This window comes from Eurosta solidaginis, chromosome 5, assembly GCF_040869045.1.
Source record: "Eurosta solidaginis isolate ZX-2024a chromosome 5, ASM4086904v1, whole genome shotgun sequence".
Classification (NCBI taxonomy): domain Eukaryota; kingdom Metazoa; phylum Arthropoda; class Insecta; order Diptera; family Tephritidae; genus Eurosta; species Eurosta solidaginis.
The window spans coordinates 200,862,891-200,884,265 of record NC_090323.1 but is presented as its reverse complement, the minus strand read 5'-3'; the positions used below and the strand labels follow the sequence as shown (position 1 = coordinate 200,884,265).

Here is a 21,375-nt window from a genome sequence, read left to right as displayed (position 1 = left end):
TGCTCCTATCCTCTGTATGCCTACCTATAAGACGATGTCCAATTAGTGACACTACAAATGTGGAAATTTCATCCCTACTTAGGTTGTACACGTGAGGGGATTTTTTAGGATCCCAATTTGGTCAGGTTGTTTTCGATATCCGACACCACGGTGTTTGTAACCATCTCTCTTTTGGCATTGGCTTGCATATGGCAAGGGGCTTACCTAAGCGTTCTAGGCCAAGCAGAATCTGCCTGGTTGTACCCTGCCTAGCGAGTGCATCTGCAATGCAGTTTTCGTCGATGTCCCTATGTCTAGGGAGCCTTGTGAGGTGTATACGGTTCTGTTGGACCATCATTTTAAGAGATCGGCGACAATTTAGTGTTAAGTCAGAATTGAACAAGTAGGAGCCAAGAGATTTTATGGCAGCCTGGCTGTGGTGTCCCTATCCTAACTTCGGCTTCCATGATAATTAAAACTTCTGCCTGGAATTCGCTGCAGTGATCGGGTAGTCTTAAGGAGAGCTGATGGTCAAGATCCCCTTAGTATACTCCACCTCCAACTCACCCGTCTAGTTAGAGCCGTCCGTGTATATGGAAATGCTGCCCTACTGGGAATGTTTATCATAAAGTTGGTTTCCTCAACTGTTGTGGTCGCACAGCGATCCGTGCTAAGAGGAAAATATTTGTATTTTTTAGTGCACTAGAGTGTCCTGTGGTCTCTTTTTTTAGACAGGACAACTCTCTTAAGCACAGGGCTGACGTTGCCGCCGCTCTACAACCAGCTAGATCCAATGGAAGGATGTCAAGAATGAAATGAATAGCTTTGACGCAATTTACCTCCCATGATATTAGACGAGCTTCTGTTTGAATTTGCGTCGTTCTACTGTTCCCAGTCACTTCCGCATTTGCTTCTGTGTGGCGTTTAGCAGCAGAACATGTAAACGTGTCCGGTGTACAAAGTGACAGTTGCAGAAGTGCGTCTCTTCGCCAGATAAGAAGAAATGGTTGAAGACAACGATTAAAGCAGGATCGATCATTTGGTCACACTGGATTCAGAACTTTGACTACAAAGAGGACCAGGCAAAGCGTATTTATATTTTGCTGCCAATTCTCTTCGATGCCTTCCGCTCTATCGACCAGTACATCTGTAAGGCTGGATGAAGGGGGCAGGCCTAATTCGTAAAATATATATATCTCGCCATTCCATGTGGCATACCGGATTGTTTTGCCCTTCTGCCTTGGCCTTCCTAAGCAATATTACCGCCGTGCATTGAGCAGGTCTTTAATGTCGGCTAGAGGTAGCGACTCGCCACCTCCTTTAAGGGGCAGCAGAAATACAAGTTTGGTGATAGGACATTGATGCAGATTCATCCCTGGTTTCGCAGTCCTTTGTATGACTTTATCGGCCTCGTTAAGATATCCTTAATCCATGTTGGTCACTTGCAGAATAAACTTTATCCGTGGTAAAAAGAAGTTTGCCTCCTGCCACAGGGCAGTTCAGAGCATCGCTCAGCGCGCCAAAGCATCTATTGCTAGATTCGTGAAATATTTGCACTAGGAATGATGCGTAGATGTTAGATTAGGGTGCCCACAAGAAATCAATTTTAGATTTTCCGCTGGGGCAACCCCATAAAATATGACAATATATTAGAAAATGATACATACAAAGTTTCAGGCCAATCCGATAATGTTAACATGTGCCTCATTGAGGTCAAAGTTAGGAAAAACAGCGATTTTTCAGAAAATTTTTTTTGTGTTTCGTAAGTAAAAGTGAAACCATTTATGCCAGGAACTTGACTCGTACACCATTCAACAGGTAATTTTATTTGTATTGATTTTGATCTGAATAATATTTTTATAAAACGGTTATTTTTTAGCAGTATTTAGCATTTGTCAGATCAGGTCTTAGTGGATATAAAGGGTATCGAGACGTGGTCGTATAAAACGGTACGAGCCCAGTCGTTCATATATTTTAATTAAAAGCATACTCTAGGGCAGATCTGATCTGAAGTAGAAAATTTGTTGTAAAAATTACTTCAGAACGCAGAAGGTTATTAGAAGAGCTTCTCGAGGTGAACTAAGTTACTTTACCTTATGTATCATATTAATTAATCTTTAAATTTTAACTTAAGCTTTTAAATAGTCAAACTTTTTATTTAGATCGTATTTACTTGCATGTCTGATAATTTTATTTTATGAATTCTATTTAATTTGGTGTGAGAGCGCACAGTAATTCATGCCTTTTTAGAACTTTTAACTTTAAAGGCAAAATTTCAAAGAAAACTTGAAGTACAAAATCTAAATCTAAAGAAGTTGAAGTTACACTAACGCATACGAGCACTTTGTGATATATTTATAGGAGGGGGTTTGAAAAACGTTCGCGTTGCTCGTTTACTTTATATTTGAAGGAAAAACCTTGATACAAATAAATACTGAAGGATAAACGACTTTTAGACATACTATCGCAGAAGTATGACTTCATTAATTTCTAACGAAATACTTAATGAATAAAGATCACATACGCAAATAATCACATCATTGTCACATGCGAATCATAAAGCTACCACAACAGTTAGAGCGATAACTAATCAACTGGTGGAGAGAGAATCAAACGCACTACCGTAGTGAGATAGGACCCAACAATGGCCTTTGCCGAGAAAATCAAACAAACGGATTTTGTTCTTTTTTGACAATATATAACCACGCTAAAAGAGCAGACTGCCGACTAAATTAAAGCTACTAAATTTCTGGTTCCATTATTCCTAACTTTCACTCATACCTTTACAATATTTGGGTGCCATTTCAATCGAGTGGATCGAAAAAGCAAGGAGTGAGAGTGGTTTATTTAATTTAGAGCAGGGCTATTCAAAACTGAAAGTGCACCTGTTTTAGTGAGAGCGCAATCGTGCGGCTGAATTGATTTTTATTTAGTCACTTACTAGCAAGCATAGATGAATGGATTTGCGACTCTTTGTTTCGAGAGAGCGCTGTCAAAATGCACATTTTTGTCCAAACAAAAATGAAAAATTCTGACTATGGGATTTTTGGCATACATTTTGGGGATTTTATGGTTTCAATCATTTAATAAAATGATAGTCGAAAAATATTCATTTCTTTAAACTTATTTTGCAATAATACGACTAGTTAGAGTTAAATATAAAGAAATCTAAGTAAAATTTACATTTAAATTAAATTAATTAGTCAAATAATGTGACGCAATTATCTCACAGTGAAAAACAAATATTCTTATGAAATTTTAGTAAATCGGATCTAGGATATAATAGTTAACATTATTTAATGGATAGGGCCTATCTTACATGTCTTACGTTCCAGTTTCTGTGATCAAAATGGACTGGTTGCATCGGGACTTCATATTTACAAAACACGTTTTTAGTGATAACTTTGAATGGGAAAAAATATTTACCCCCCGCCTTCGAACTAATAATATTTACACTAAAACAAGTATTTTTATCCTTTTTCCCATAATTGCTGGCACATTTTTTGTTCTGGCACCCGCTTCAGCTGGCGGAGGGATTTATCTGTGATTGTTGCCAGCACAAATTTGAGATAAATCCCTCGTGAGAGCGCAAAAAATGAGAGAGTTTCGTATCAAGTCATCTTTGCTAGCAAGCAACGAGCTAACAACAAGCATATGTATCGCGCATAATTTGTCATACATATTTTGATATCGATCAGCCGATACCCATAACCGATGTTGCTACGCCAAGTGCCAAGCATTGTGAATGATAACTAAGTGTGATATCTTATCTGTCAACTGCCTGACAGGTTGTTCAATATGGCTACTTTTTAGCGACGACAGAGCGAATTATATGCGTGTGAATTGAGAGGGCACAATTGTGCTATGAAATGAATAGCCCCGATTTAGATCCTTAATTGGCGCGACATGTTATTTGTGAAAACAATTCTTATATCATACCAATACCTGAGTCAAATAACACAAATAGCAAACAAACCACAAAGCGAGCATGCTTGCCGCTCGTTTGTAAGCATAACTGGATAAAATTTAATCAATGCGCTCCAACGAACGACGGCCATTCTCACTTGATGGTTTGTTAGCTACAAATCTGTTTTATGTTATTTCGCTCTAGCGTAGGTGTAAAACTTTAACATTTCCACAGTAAGCGCAACGATCCATGCCTCATCAATGCTTGATTTAAGCAATTCAGAGGTTGTTGATGGCGCGTACCTAAGAAGACTTATAGCGTTTTCTTTTCTGAAATAATTTGTTGCCTAAGTAAATGGTAAAGCCTTAATAGCATTGTGAATGATAACTAAGTGTGATATCTTCTGCATAGACGTCAAAATTCCAAAGTGATTGGATTACCTGATTTGTATTTGACTATCGCTGTCTCACTCTGTATCTCTTTCTATCACCCGCTGAAGATAAATAAAATAAATAAATGTAAGGCGCGATAACCTCCGAAGAGATCTAAGGCCGAGCTTCTCTTCCAATTTGCGTCGTGCTCCTCTTGATTTTCCCTACAAATTGGCCGGACGGGACCTACATGTTTTATGCCGACTCCGAACGGCATCTGCAAAGCAGATTAGTTTTCACTGAGAGCTTTTCATGGCAGAAATACACCCGGAGTGCTTGCCAAACACTGCCGAGAGGCGACCCCGCATAGAAAAATTTTCTTCTAATTGAAAAATCTTATTTCTAAAATTTTGATGTTGCTTTGCCCGGGAGTTGAACCCAGGGCATACGGTGTGATAGGCGGAGCACGCTACCATCCCACCACGGTGGCCGCCTAGATAGGCGCCGCCATATTGAACATCCTGTCAGGCATTTGACAGATAAGATATCACACTTAGTTATCAATGCTTAATAGTGTTACTCCTACCCCAGAAAATTGTCAACATTTATAGTGCATACAAAGAACATTTCATCTCACCATATTCACTCATATTACAAATCACACAAGAAGATTGCGCATTGCGTATGTACACATTAGATCAAGTGTCGGCAAAAATGTTGTGTGGATGTTTAGTGAGAGCGCTTTGATCGTACGAACCAATTGATTCACTGATCATTCGCTTGTAAAACTGCAACGGCTAAGCACGCAATAAATAATGAATTATTGATGCGCACAATGGCAGGCGAATATTTTATGTTGAACAACGCTTTTCGGCAAATTCAATGGGGTTTATGCTACACAACATTTTCAGCGACGTATGTAAATAACATCAAAAGACATTTTGAAAGTTCGCATAAAAACTTAAATAAGTTGAATGCAACAAAAAAATTAAAACTTTTTGAGGAGAGTTGCATTTTTTCATATTAAATTAGTTAAATTAATTCATATTAATAAAATGTATTTACGTAAATACGTGCATACATTTTTCGCTGCGCAACTAGCGATACCAACACTCGATGTTGACACGCCAACTGCTCATTGCAGACTGAACCATTCACTAAACAAAGAGCGCAGGCTATCTGTGTGAGTTGCTCACCATCTTAGGATGTATGAAACGCCGATGCCTGCATTAGATTATCTCTTTTTATGGACAATTCTTAAGTCATTTTCCTTTAGCTCTTGTTTTTTCTCTCTTTCTTTCACTCGCTCAAACGCAATCTGGTAGGTAATCTGTGCACTCATATTAACAGAGTATATGTGGAACTCAAGAGCGAATTGAGAGTTTCACAGAGTTGCATTGCCACACCGCCATTTTATACAGGGTAAAAGTGTAACGCTTTTGCGTTGCGAGCAGGCAACAATTTTCACAAAAGAACGAAATACCCCTTAAAGGCGTTGCCTGATTTTTAGAATAGAACAACAACCCTTGCGCGGCGTACAAAAAGCGTAACACTATAGCCAGAAAAGAAAACGCTATTACTGATATGTGCCTGTTTTATACAGATACTAGCTTATGCCCGGTTTTACCCCACGTTTCTATGAAAATATGCAGGCTACTCGAAACTGGCCATGGGTAAAACATGACTTGGTAAGATTGACTTCTGCTACAGGTACTGACTGTCGTTGTATGATATATTCATATTTGCAACACGATTCCCCTCGCCTAGGTGAGATTGACAATTGAGTTGCAGAAGCTCTGAAGCTATAAAGGTTTGTATTGCGCTCATCAATCCCTTGATTCACAGCTAATAATCGTCCTTGAGCTTCATTGAATAGGAAATTTGAGGTATTTAAAATTGAAAAGAAAAATCTATCGGTATCAATGGAATCCTTGATTTTAAACTTTTTTGTTTTCGAAATTTTCCGATAAAAGCAATTGCTTCAATGACATTCGTAAAAGTTTTGTGATGAAAAGCCTTGTCCTTCCTACTACATAAGCGTGGAAAACCGAAATAACGAAGCATAAATATTATGGTATTATGGGCCCTTAGATATTTCTGATGGCTCAAAAGAGCTAATAAGCTCAATCGGATATGCACAGCTTGGGATTCTTCCACGACTGTGTTAATAGAGTGAAAGGTTGTCTTGGTTCTAGTGATATTAACGTCCTCATTTTAAGGTGCCTAAAATGCCTTTTCTCAAAGCCGTTTATAGTTTGTAAAGATAGATTCAATATTTGGAAGAAACATTAGCTATGAAAGCTTCAGGGGATGTCATAATTTCTCAAACATTTGCAGGAAAAGAAATCAAATCTGTTAGCAAAGAAATAGGAATTTTGCCACAATTAATTTCAAGGAGTTGGTTAGCAAAAGCTGCTGCTGAAGTGTTTCCGCCAAAATGCACTCTCATATTTCAATTCTTACACCTGTCGTTTCTATAATGGGAAAGTGCTCTATATGCAGTGATCGGTGCTCGCCGGGCGATTTTCTATTTTGTAGTGTTTGTCACTGCAAAATTCATATAAAGTGCACAAATTTATCCGAAAGTGCAATTATTTTATTAATAACAATAACAATATTATGTATAAATGTGAAGTGTGTTCCTATGTTTTCGCGCTCTAAAATACACAAAGCGCTAAAAATTGTTGGTGCGCTGCAAAGTTTTCTTGACTTGCTAATGCCTCGAGAGAGTCATACGGATGAGGTGGACGATGTGAGAAGTGAAATCCGTACGCGATCAAAGACAAAGGTCAGTGTACATGAAGTAAATCAAAAAACTAAAAAACAAGGCGAAACAATGCAAAATAAAGCACAAAACAAATCACATCAGCCAGTGCATAAGGGAGTGAATTCAGGTGACAATGATAAGCCGTGTTCATCATCTTCTTTAAATGCGAGTGACAATAACAATAACAATAACAGCGAAACAGCACTTCTGACAACAACTATAGCGGATACTGTACGTAATGGTGCTGGCTCTCTGTCGAATGTTCTCTCAGCTGCCAAAGCTTGTCTTAGCAATCGTCACAATATCACAAACATTGACTTGCCGCTTGCTGCTGGCACTCGCTCTTTCGCTGCTGCTGCTGGCGCTGTTAACTATCCTATTGCGTCTAATGAGTCTACTGCTGCGCCTGCACAACCAACAAATGCGGTTAAATCTGCAAGGGAGAAGTCACATGCAGTTGTGAGGGGGAGCAATAATAACGCTGAGTTGGATGTTTTTGTCAAATTAAAATGGATTCACGTATCCTCTTTTAAGCCCTATTTCACGGAAGAGCATATTATAAAATACATCTCTGAACATGCTCTTATCGATGCTGAAAAGATTGGTTGCTTTAAGTTAGTTAAGAGAGATGTCGATGTCAACACTTTGGTCAGAGTTGCTTTCAAAGTACGAGTGCTATCTAAATACTACAGTGAGCTCCTTAATAACGATCTATGGCCCTCTAATGTTACGATTAAGCCGTTTCACTTTTTTCAAAAAAAAAAAAAAAAGAAACCGTGGCGAAGACGTAGTCTTAGCGGTTCAACGCACCTAAATATTTATTTTCATAATGTTTCTGGCGTAAGAACAAAATCTAGCATGCTTTTTAACATGAGCTCACATTCTGATTACGATCTTTTCGTTATCGTCGAAACTTGGCTCAAGTCTGATTTTTATGATGGTGAATTTTTCGACTGCAACCTATACAATGTGTATCGCAAAGACCGGGACTACTCTAAAACTGGTCTCTCACGTGGTGGTGGTGTTCTGATCGCTGTGCGCCGTCATCTCCGGTCATCGTTAGTGGATTTCAGTGATAAGAATTCACTACTTGATCAGCTCTGTGTCTCTGTTCAGGGCACCTCTAAAATCTTTATCTGCGCATCCTACATTCCTCCTGCAAGTCCGGATCATCTCTATATATCACATTATCATTGGCATAGTTCGCAACCATGTTGATGATCACTTCTGTATTTTAGGCGACTTTAATTTGCCTAACATTGTATGGTCATGTGTCAACAATAGTTCAAATCTAATTCCTACGAATGTTTCAAGTACCTCTGAGGTGTATCTTATTGATAATTTCCTAAATTTCAATCTATCCCAGATAAATAGCTTCTCCAGTCAGTTTTCTAGAATGTTAGATCTTGTCTTCATTAGTGATAATATTAACTGCATGGTGGCTGAATGTCTGGATCCACTATCTAGCTCTGGTATTCACCACATACCGCTTACGCTTGCCATAGAGTTTTACATTTTCGACAGCATCACTGCCGATAATGAGTCTCTTGGTTTTTCTTTTAGATGTGGCAATTTTGAATTAATTTTTCAGGAGGTCTCCTTGATTGATTGGGAAGCTCTTTTTCTGGGTTATGATCTTTCTGAGAGTTTTAATGTTTTTAAAAATACCGCGAATCAAATCTGTATTAATAATATTCCGAGGAAGAAAAAGAGTTGTTATAAAATTCCATGGTATACTAAGAAACTAAAGCGACTAAAAAATCTGAGGAATAAGTATTTTAAAAAGTTCAAATCTACCAAATTGTTGGCTCATAAACGTAAATACCTTTTTTACTCCAATAAATTCAAAGCGTTATGCAAGAGGTCTTTTGTTAGCAACTATGAATCTGACATCAAAGTAAACCCCAAGGCTTTCTGGAACTATGTTAAGGCTAAAAAACTTTGCTCGTCTATTCCTTCATCAGTCTTTTACAATACGGAGCGAGCTTCTGAACCTTTTGCGGCGGCTAATTTATTCGCAGACTTCTTTCGCGCCAACTTTGTGGCAGAGCCTGATCTCCCAATGGTTTTCTCCTCATTAGTAGCTAATTCTTTTAACTTCGGCGCCCTGACTTTGTCGCTAGACGATATTGTTAATGGGATTCAAAATATAAAATTGTCTACCCAGACTGATATTGACGGCTTATCGTCTTATCTTTTTAAAAACTGTTTGGATTTGGCCACCCCACTCCTGCTAATTTTTAACAAACCTCTCGAGTGCGGCGAGTTTTTGGATGCATGAAAGATGACCCTCATCACCCCTGTTTTCAAACACGGTAACAAAAACTATGTTGCTAACTATAGGCCCATTGCCAAATTGTCTACCATTTCTAAACTCTTTGAGTATATTGTCAAACAGGAAATGTATTTTGCCGTTAGGCATCTAATCATAGAGAATCAGCACGGTTTTGTGTCTGGCAGATCTACTGTGACGAACCTGTCGATTTTCTCTGAATTCTGCCTTTCAGCCTTTAACAGTCGCCTTCAAGTCGATGCAGTATATACTGATTTTTCTAAAGCGTTTGATAAAATCAGCCATTCTATATTGATCTCAAAACTGGCCGGTGTTGGCTTCCACTCAATTTTTCTTTCTTGGCTAAAATCGTATCTTGTACAGCGGAACTGTGTCGTTGTGTTAGAAAATGCGCGTTCGAACTCTTTTGTTGCCACCTCAAGCGTACCTCAAGGTAGCATTCTTGGACCATTACTATTTATAATTTTTATAAATGACATTTCGGTCTGTCTTAAACAATCAAACTTTCTGCTATATGCTGATGATTTAAAGGTTTTCTCTACCATTTCAAACTTGTCAGATTCAGATAAGTTACAATCCGATTTGGACAATGTCGCTGCCTGGTGTAATTCAAACAATCTATCGCTAAACGTAAGTAAATGTTTTCACGTAACATTTTCTAAATCTCGTTATCCCATATTCACATCTTATACCATTTGCAGTTCCCGCCTCTCAACTCTTACAGAACTGAAAGATCTTGGGGTAGTTTTCGACTCTAAGTTTTCGTTGTCGATACATTTAAATTCTACAATTGCTAAGGCCTAATCTCTTCTTGCTCTTATCCGGCGTTTTAGCTCAAATTTTACGGATCCTTATACCCCTAAGATACTGTTCACCTCACTTGTTCGCTCCAAGTTGGAATATGCCTGTTTCATTTGGCGACCCTATCATGAGTGTCATATCAAGAGGCTCGAAAGTGTGCAAAAAAGCTTTATTCGTTTTGCACTGCGTTCTTTGAATTTTTCCGACCCGATTCCTTCCTACGAAGCCAGATGTGCACTCATGAACCTACAGTCTCTAGAATCTAGAAGAACCTTGCTGTCAATGGCCTTTGTTTTCGACATTATCAACAGTTCAATCGATGCGCCAGCTCTCCTTGAGGGTATTCGATTCCATGTACCAAACAGGCCGCTAAGAAATAGCAACATGTTTTATACGGGGTTTATTCGGACCCTCTATGCTTCTAATGCTCCCATTTCTCGGACATTAACAGAATTTTATCTTCGCTCAAATTCTTTAGACATCGACTTTTCATTATCTAAACCTATTTTTAAAGCTGTAATTGCTCATACATAATTATATTATATTTTATTATTTTGTATTTTGTATTACATTTGTTTATCTTTACGTAGTCTGTAAGTATATTTTTGTACTAGACTACTTTTGTAATTTGTAACTGATCAAATTACTATTTAAATAAATAAATAAGCAAATAAATAAATAAATAAATATTTCTAAACAGAGTAAATTTTTGTACGTAAAGCCGTCTATAGACGAAAAAGCACGTATTTACTTTAACTGCGGCTGTTCCAGCAAGTAACAGGAAAGCACCACCTTTGGGATAATTATTACACCTTAAATTATTAAGGGTTCGGTCGAAAACTTGCAGCGACTATTTATGAGTCATGGTGCACACATCGCACACCCTCCCTTTGGCCTGACCGTTTGCTTATGTTGCACATCGGTGTATCAGATGCTTGCAGACAGTGGTCATTTAAATGCGGAGTTGTACATCCACTACACAAAGGGTATCCGTGGTATCTGAGAGAGCAACTGCCATTGTGATTTCTCTTTTTGCTCTTGCATCAATTAATATCAAATTAAACAGAAATGTTTCTTTCCGGTTCTTCCAGGTGTCTCCAAAAATACTAACCCTAAAGATAACATAAAAGTATACTAAAGGCATAATAGCCAAACCCAACTCTACATTCAAACTTTACGTGTTCAAATAACTTAAGTTTTTTAGGCAGCCATAGTTCTGAGAGTCCCATTTGTCTTGTTTTTTTTTTTCAATTCCACATATAACTGGTGCTGTTAGGACTTAACGTCATATAGCTCCTGAACAATTTTCATTATTCAACTTGTATGGGAGGTGCCACGCCCCTTCTTACTCACCACTTCTTTTCTCAGTGGTGTTAGGGATTGATCCAATTTAACTCTTGTATCAAACCTTCCATTTGTATTTCTTTATATTGGAGTTATGTTTAGCCTATGACCATCTTTGGAAGGTTTCTAGTGGGTGATTCAAATTTAGTTGTGATCGACCGATCCGTTTAGGGCGCAACCCGATTTATACCTACATACAAACATTCATAATTTTAACTTTATATATATGTATATAGATAGAAGATGTGGATAGACTGAAGTTAACAAAAAATTTTAACGGGGGAAGATTAATAAACATCCAAAAGGAATAACAACCAAACAACTCTGTAGTCAAACTTTAGCTGTTATAATAATCTAAGTTTGTACGGCAGCCATAGTTATGAAAAGTCCCATTTGTAGGGAAGGTGCCATGCCCCCTTTTCCCCAATACCACATTTTACTGGAGGTGTTAGGACTTAACCTCATATAGCTCCTTACCAATTTTCATTATCCTACCATTACTACATCCAGAGATATGCAGTATGATAAATTCCATTTATATGGGAGGTACCACGCCCTCTTCTCCCCCACCACATTTTCTTGGGGGTGTTAGGGATTGACCTCATATAACTCCTTACTGAATTTCAATTTTGTAGAATGAATACCTTCAGAGTTATGTAGTACAAATACTCATTTTGAATGGGAGGTGCCCCGCCTCTTTTATATATCGACATTATATTTAGCCTATGACCATCCGTGGAAGGTTTCTAGTGGGTTGTGCAAATTTGGTTGTGATCGGTCCATCCGTTTAGGACGCAACTTGATCTATACCTACATTGAATTTTATATATAGATTAAAAAAATCTGCCTAATCACAAATACAAAGGCTATGCTATCTAGGCCATGTTATGCGAAATAAACAGGTCTGATTATTGGAATCCCCCTATGTAAGCAGAGACAGAAGGTGGTATCCATTGCCCTGAAGGGATCAGGAGCCTTATTCTTTAAATGCATTCCAAAAGAAATGCGACTCGAAAGCTGTCAAATTACATACCAATTTTTTCAAATCCGAAAAATATTTCTTTCGGATCGAGTAACATAAAAGGCGACATGTGGAAAACTATCTAAATTATCTTGGTACTCTAAATATGCGCAAGTTAGAAACGGAAGGAGTGACCATTGGATCGCTATAACCGTTTTAACATCAATTAAGTAAATAAGATGATTTCTCAAGTTAAATAAATCAAACACGTTGGATATGACATAATTCTTTGATATTAACTATCTTGAGACGTAAAATTGTTTTAATACCAATACTAAGGTCATCACATCGGTAGCGTTCTCGGTCAACTTCATCGAAGATCCTTGGTTCAAGTTTCGAGTAAACAACGTCAAATCTTTAGAAAAAATTTTTTTTTAATTAGAGACAAGTTTTTCAAAGCGAAGAAGGCCTTCGGCAGTGATTCGGCAACCTTCTTTATTCATCTCCCTTGGAGCTGCCGTTCGCAGTCGGCAAACACATGTTGGTCCCGTCACGCAAATTTAAAGCGAGGTTAGGACCAAAACGCAGTGCTCAAAGATTTTAGAAACTTTACTAACGGCTGAAAAGTTTACTATGTTTCAAGTTCTGAGGTGCTTGTTGAAGATAACAGTGGCGAACTTCATATTTCTCTTCGGAAAGTAAACTTCAGTCTCAACAGTATGGACTCGTTCAGACACTGTGAAGTCTTCACCGATCAGTTCAACCATACTTCAGTTTTTCTACCTTTCATGAAAATGAAATGGTATATTAATTTCGTCACGAAACCCAAAATTGTAAGTCCTTAAAGGAAAATAGATAGACCCACCATTAAGTATACCGAAATAATCAGGTTGAAGAGCTGAGTTGATTTAGCCATGTCCGTCTGTCCGTCTATCTGTTTGTATGCAAACTAGTCCCTCAATTTTTGAGATATCTTGATAAAATTTCGTGAGCGGGTGTATTTGGGTGTCCGATTAGACATTTGTCGGAACCGGCCGGATCGGACCACTGTAGCATATATCCTCCACACAACCGATTTTTCAGAAAAAGAGGATTTTTGTAATATCTTACTCAATTTAACAGATTGAAGCTTCAAACTTCACCATATACTTTCGTATATTGCACATATTGTTGCCTGAAAAAATTGATGAGATCGGTCGTATATATAGTATATATCCCCCACAACCGATTGTTCAGATAAGAAACTTTTCGTAATTACTGCCCTATTTTAAGAGCTAGGGGCTTCAAATTTCAACGAATGCTTACGTATATAGCATATATTGTTGTCTGAAAGAATCATACAGATCGGTGGTATATATGATGTATATATGGTGGTATATATAGTATATATATATATAGTATATATATATATTTTTTTGCCATTTTAGCCCCATTTTAATAGCTAGAAGCTTCAAACTTCACCGATTGCTTACGTATATAGTATATATTGTTGCGTCAAAAAATCATAGATATCGGTGATATATATAATATATATATGATGGTATATATAGTATATATATATATATTTTTGCGATTTCGGCTCCATTTTAACAGCTAGAAGCTTCAAGTTTCACCAAATGCTTACGTGTATGGCATATATTGATGTCTGAAAAAATCATTGAGATTGGTGGTATATATATTATATACTTCATATAAACTGTCATTGTTGCCCCTTTTTTACGGATAGAAGCTTCAAAATTCATCATATTTCATCAAATAGTTACGTTTACGTCATACATTTTTGAAATACGTGATTCGTAGTTATAGTTTTTACACGCAGACCACAAAAAACCTGAAACTTTGTATCCTCACACAAAGTACCTACCTATTTTTTATTTTATATTTATCTTAAAAATCGTTTAGGTATGTAGGTCTGTTCACTATCTATTTCTTATCTTATACATCCGATTATTCGGAGATTACGAACGGGATAAGATTATTGTTCAGCCCCATTCATGAAAGGTATGAAGTCTTCGGCATAGCCGAAGACAGTCCCGTCCTTACTTGTTCTAACTGAAGTAACCAATGAACTCAAGAACTTGACTATTTCGAAATCGGCTCGGATATGTGCGACTTAATCATATCACCAAACAAAATGCCTTTACTTCACTTTGCGTATAGATCGTGTGGGGTTCATTACCATGAGATGATTTTGTCAAATAAAGAAAACCATCATGGGTGTCAGTATTCATTTTACTACAGGCGGTTAACAAGCTAAGAAATAGGAGCATGAAAAGGGTCTCAGAAACATCCACTACAGGTCGTCGAATAACTATACCAACAATTGCCCCGTGAACCCCGTTCAAAAAAACAAATACCTTAAATTGACAGTTGAGTCTCCCCAGGAAAACACTTGCGACTTTAGCTCAATTTCAACCTGGACACAGTAAAAAGTTAAACACTTAACTATACAGAATCAACCCCGACATACCCAACCGTGTCCCCAATTGACTCAACTTTTCAATTGCAATGTGGAAACAACGCCTCTAACTCACTTATCCCTCTGACCCGACTCTGTTGAAATGGCAAGCTTCCTGGGACTTCCGTTAGAAGATAACACTTATTGGATGGGGCGAAGCACTGCTACAACAACAACAAGCAGCAGACGTGCCTGCGGTGATAGGCAATTAAAATCTACCTGAAGGTTGGAGGGCCAAGCGAAATTGTTACGGTGATAGTTGGTCTAATACCAGAAGCTGCTAGTACCAAGACTCAGTAGTCTATCTATGATATTACCTAAGCCTTCGGGAAGGTTTTTTCCTTCTAAAACAACAACCAAGCCAATTGAAATTTTTGGAATGCAAAAAAGTCAGCTTAATTTTAAAATGACTTAACTTCCTTAGTCCCTCCATATGGAAGTAAAGTCTTGAACGCAGAAATTTCATTAAAGGACTACGATATGGTTTAGTAAGAGCTCACATTACATAAAGCTTTCAGCGTAGGACATAACACACTTACATACACACTAGGGCGGGTCGATTTAAAAATCGCTCATTGCTCTGTGAAAATCGTATTCTAGGGATCAAAATAACAAACTTTGCCGAAGGAACCATACCTCTAAAATTAATTCTGATGTCCCCCCCCCAGGTAGGGGTAAATTTTGAAAAATCACACTTTGACCCATTTAGAGTGCTCCAATCGAGTCCAAATGTATGACCGACCCCCACTAACTTTGGAGGCCCGACCCACCGATGCCATTGGCATACCCCCTGGAACCCCCCTGGGGGTAAAGTGCAAAACCGGCGATTTTTTGAAACGGTTGTATGGTGAATCCCCAGGGGGGGTTCCAGGGGGTGTGCCACTGGCATCGGTGGGTCGGGCCTCCAAAGTTAGTGGGGGTCGGTCATACATTTGAACTCGATTGGAGCACTCTAAATGGCCGATCCCCACTAACTGTGGAGGCCCGACCCGCCGATGCCAGTGGCACACCCCTGGAATCCCCCCCTGGGGGTTCACCATACAAACATTTCAAAAAATCGCCGATTTTTTCATGTAAAGTGCAAAACCGGCGATTTTTTGAAATTTTTGTATGGTGAACCCCCAGGGGGGTTCCAGGGGGTGTGCCACTGGCATCGGTGGGTCGGGCCTCCAAAGTTAGTGGTGGGTCTGTCATACATTTGGACTCGATTGGAGCACTCTAAATGGGTCAAAGTGGGATTTTTCAAAATTTACCCCTACCTGGGGGGGGGGGGGGGGGGAAATCAGAATTCGTTTTAGAGGTATGCTTCCTTCGGCAAAGTTTCTTATTTTGATCCCTAGAATATGATTTTCATAGAGCAATGGGCGATTTTTTTGCCTCCCCACAAATCGGCCCGCCCTAATACACACATATGTATGGATATGTATGGATCTGTCTGGAATTGTTTCTATGAAGGCAGCAAGGAATTTATTACATGTGCTTGATATACGAATGTATGAGTAAACGTATGTGAATGTGTGCATGATAATCTATCTAAGGTATGTGTAACTCACTTGCGGTTATATTGCTCGTATTATTCTCATCGTCGCCCTCAAGTGCTGGCTTACCAGCATCCAATCAGTAAGGGAGTGATATGAGAAAAATACCGCAGTCCACATGATTGCCACACGTTGGTGGGCGGTATTGGGTTGTTGTATACAAGCTTCGCTTATGTGACGTGAACGACAAGCACTACTGCTCGTATTCAAACTACTCGTCTTATCTGGAGCGTACAATGTCTTCTTTGTATTACTCAAACTATGCTGTATTGAATCTATTGATGTTATTAAATTAGGATCAGTCGCAGTAGCAGTCGGGTTTGTGATGATAGAAGAAGTTGTGAAAGAGTTGTCTTTGCTTGTAATTGAAGATCCGGCTGATGATGCTACCGATGCGGTTGCTATGTTCTGTATGTCGTCGACTGTGACAGGTGTTGATGCTGTGGGTATAAAATTGAATTGTGTTTTATTTGTAGGTGGTTATTAACGCTTTTGGCACGAAAAATCTTTGCTTGGAAAGCTATGTGGGTCATTCCATTTCAAATCCCTCAATGGTGGAAAGTAATTATATTCTATTTAGCACAAGAAACCGAAATGTGCTGAACATGGTTGCTAGACCTGGAGTCACAGTGAAAACCCTTGCGAATCAACGCTAACAGATATTACCATACCTGTAGGGGCATTACGCAAAAAAAAACTAATAAGTTGAAGACCGCTTGCATGAGCAGCAAGAAGCAGAAATGGGAGGAGCTTCCAGCAGATACCGATTGCGACCCACCAGACGGAAGCTTCTAAAGATTATTATAAAACATTAAGGTCAGAATACTAACACCGGAGATAGATACCGTTAACATAGTAGATGCACTTACACGCAGTCTTTCTTACTCGCGAAAAAAGAGAAGCAAGTGAAATCTAGTTTGGCGTGTTCGCCATCACCTCTTGGGAAGGCGCCAAAAAACCTATGTTTCAGCAGTAAAAGAACACATTTGAGGTCTATCACACAAGCACCCTTGCTTCGGGCATCAATTGGAGACCAAATCAAAGTGAATGGTCCTCCTTGCAAGCATAGACGTAGACATGGCTTAAGACACCACGAGACGGTTTGGCACGCTCGTCACCCATTCTTGGAAAGACTTTCCCCCGAAACCTCGCATTTCAGCCGCCATAGAACAAACTGCAGTACAATGACCTAGGCATCGTCACTTTGGACGGTAACTGGAAATCAAATTCAGGTGAATTGTCTATCTTGCAAGTCAAGACGAAAGCATCGCTTATGACAGCACGAGATAGCAGACATATTGGCAGGTTTAAAGCAACAATTCGAAATTCTATGGTATCTGCGGTGCGTCGTCAGATAGTATTTTAGAAATCGGATTCTCAAACGGCCCTCAGGCCAAGAAAGCCACATAAACAGTGATCAGTTCTCAGTCCTCATCCAAGAAACGCAAGCTGCTATTACCCATTCAATCTTCAAATACTGTTATTGTTTTCTTAGTCGGACGTTGTTGATGCTGCCATTTTAGCCCGAAATATAGAAGAATCACATAGATTTCTCAATCAGCTATTACTCTGAGGACGCAGGCTGGCAACAGAACAAGCAGAGATGATGATCCTACCAAAGGAGGACATTCTCCGGATATAAAGATTCAAAGAAGGAGTCAAGATAGTTATCTCGACTAATCTACCGAGCACGAATTCAGGACCAGCTTTACAGTTAGTCATTCGAACAGTCCTCATCGGCCTATAAGCGCAAGAAAGCCATGGCCGTGGAAAGGTTACTGGGAACACGAACAACGAGGTAAATCGACAACGAAACTATATATCGATGGCTGAGTGAAATATAACGCTAGCTCGGCCAGTACGAAAACATCCTAATTTAGAATCGTCTCAGCTAATGTCGCAATATTTGAATTTATGCACAGATATGGCAGTTTTGAACGAAATTCTGGAATAGGCCGTTATTCAAAAATTTTCTGAAAGAAGCGTCTCAGCAGTCGATATCATACACATTTAAGCATGGATCACTAAAAGCCCATACAGAACAAAAAGGACGTAAGGTTAGTCTAAGCCGGATGCATGTGAGGGCCATGCTAAACACATTTGCTTCAAATGCTGCGAATAGATAAAACGAAATATCTAGAATGTGATACGTGAACAATCCAGATACATGTAAAGCCATCCTGGTGTTGAGACTATACAACCTGACAGAATACAAAAGCGGTGTGCAAGGAAGGCATGGAATAACGGAGAACCAGAGTAACAATTTTGATGGAATCGGAGTGACCGACTAATCATGATATAATCTACATCTCGTGATGTGTGCTTTGTCTAGAGAGCACTAATAGCATTAGATGTTCGAGTAAAGTACTTCAGAGGTGGCTAACACCTCTTCATTCAGCTTAGCTGTGGCGATTTGAATCTCTTAATCCATGATTTGTGCTACCATAAACTTTTAGATGTCTCAGTGTAACAATTTTATGTGACATCTAGTACTAGATAACACCACAAATCGAGGTTTCTTTTACATACACGCCTAAACTTTATATGGACTGCTAAGCGTTAAACTTTATCTACACCTCTGAAATTGCTGTGGAGTAGAGCTTACGATTGATGCTCGAACACAAGGGAGATTTTCGAGACTCGAGAAATCGAGAATTCGACCTCTCGTGAGATTCTCGTGTCTCGAAGTTCTCGTAAATCTCGGGAGCTTCTCGAAATTCTTACTTAATCGCTGTAGGGACAGTATTTATGCACTTGTTTTTTTTCTTGTGACTTTTTTTATTGATTATATTGCTTCAACGACAATTAACTCAAAATATACCTATTATACATATAATTTTGTTCACAATGTTTTATTTTTCAACGAGAAATCAAGAACACGGCTCCTCGCGAGATTCTCGAATCTCGAGTTACTCGTAAGGCTCGCGATCTTCTCGACTTTCAATTAAGTCGCTGCATTGGCAATATTCTATACATTTCGGGGTTTTTTACTTGTGATTTTGTGAATATTTTGCCTTGTGAATCTCGCGAGAAGGCGAGACTTGCCAGAAATCTCTTCTCGAACATGTTCGAGAAATCGTAAGCTCTACTTGATACAATTTTGTTTCGATGTATTGAGACGAGTTTGCTTATTTCTCGATTTCATATTATCGGTTCATTTCACTGACTTGCCACTACAAGCACAGTGATTTTTAGAAACAAACCGATATACGGCTATAGAAGGGCAAAGCGAAACCAATAGAAGGGCAAAGCGATATGAAATAGAGGTGAAACATAGACACATATTTCAGTTGCATCTGAGTATAATGTGTATTGAAATTTACAAGTACTAATTTTCTCTACAGTAGACTGCAGCGACTTAATTGAAAGTCGAGAAGATCGCGAGCTTTAGGAATAATTCGAGATTCGAGAATCTCGCGAGCCTTACGAGTAATTCGAGATTCGAAAATCTCGCGGGCCTTACGAGTAATTCGAGATTCGAGAATCTCGCGAGAAGCCGTTTTCTTGATTTCTCGTTGAAAAATAAAATATTGCGAACAAAATTATATGTATAATAGCTATGTTTTGAGTTAAATGTCATTGAAGTAATATAATCAATAAAAAAGTCACAAGAAAAAAAAAACAAGTGCATAAATACTGTCCCTACAGCAATTAAGTAAGAATTTCGAGAAGCTCCCGAGATTTACGAGAACTTCGAGACACGAGAATCTCACGAGAAGTCGAGTTCTCGATTTCTCGGGTCTCGAAAATATCGCTTGTGTTCCAGAAGAAATCGTAAGCTCTAGTATCAAGTAAATATTGTTCGATTTGAGATAGAATTACCCATATATTGATAAATAGACATTGTTCAGTTTGCTTTTTACCTTTTTCTTGTGATGTTATTTTGAATGCTTCTATAACATGACCATTATTGTCCTAAGTGGTAGCATCATCGTTATTGTTGTTGTTGTTAAAGTTATTGGCATGCAGAAATGTTGTCAAACGTTTGTATGGCCACAAAAGCATTCTCAAATAAAGCTTTTCTTAAATCGTTGTGGATTAGGGATTACATTTTTGCTGTCGACAACAATGGTTGGGAAGGTGGGAACATTTGTGGTTATGTTGATGTTGATGATGACTCTGATGTCAATGGCTATGATGACGATGGCTGACAATGGTGATGTCGGCTTTTTCATCGCGCTGTTATGTTTAAAAATTGTATTCGATAAGTGGCGGTGGAGCGGGTGATGGTGTGAACACCGTAGTCGCTTCTGTGGATACGAGTTAAAACAGAAAAAAACAATTATGAGTTAAATGTAAACAATTGTTATTCAATCTTAATTCTAATGATTTGTAAACAAAAGGTGCAAATGTGCCAAGTTATTTATAAGAGTATAATTAGTGATAAAATGCTAATGACGAAATATGCAAATAATAAAATTATAAACATCTGCAGTGCTGCCACGTAGTTAAAAGATATCAGTGATGTGTCAGCAATAACAGTGATACAAGTTTTTTTTATACTCAGCTGAGCATAAATCACAGAGTAAATTAATTTTATTCGTCTAATGGTACCTTGTTGCGGCGTAATCGAATCAAAATAAATATAAACCTGTATAAATAAAAATAAAACATAAAAATATGTCTTATTAGCTTATTAGCTTCCGAACTTTTCCTTATGGAAAAAAACTGGACTTTTTTGTTTTTAATTCAAACGCCATCAGCTCAGTCGGAATTGGAGAAGACCTATCCGCGCTGTTCGAAAATAAAGAAAATTTCCGGCATGTTTTGATGGTGAAAGAAAACAAAACAAAGTACCTGTTGGCAGCCATAATTTCGAAACAGTAAAAGACTTCGTTTATTTGGGAACCAGCATCAACACAAACAACAACATCAACTCTGAAATCCATATTTCTTATAATTTTTGTCGATCCCTTATGGCGATATGGGAGCCAAAAACCACTCCTTCTCCTACTC

The 21,375-nt window shown here is 38.5% G+C and overlaps 1 protein-coding gene and 1 pseudogene across 2 annotated transcripts in view; one reads left to right on the top strand and one right to left on the bottom strand.

The window, feature by feature from the left end:
• The window catches only part of LOC137252150 (GTP-binding protein Rhes), a 235,748-nt gene that overhangs the window by 33,197 nt on the left and 181,176 nt on the right, over window positions 1-21,375 (top strand). The gene's annotated exons all lie outside the window — the stretch shown is intronic.
• The window catches only part of LOC137254368 (uncharacterized), a 30,189-nt pseudogene that overhangs the window by 1,290 nt on the left and 7,524 nt on the right, over window positions 1-21,375 (bottom strand).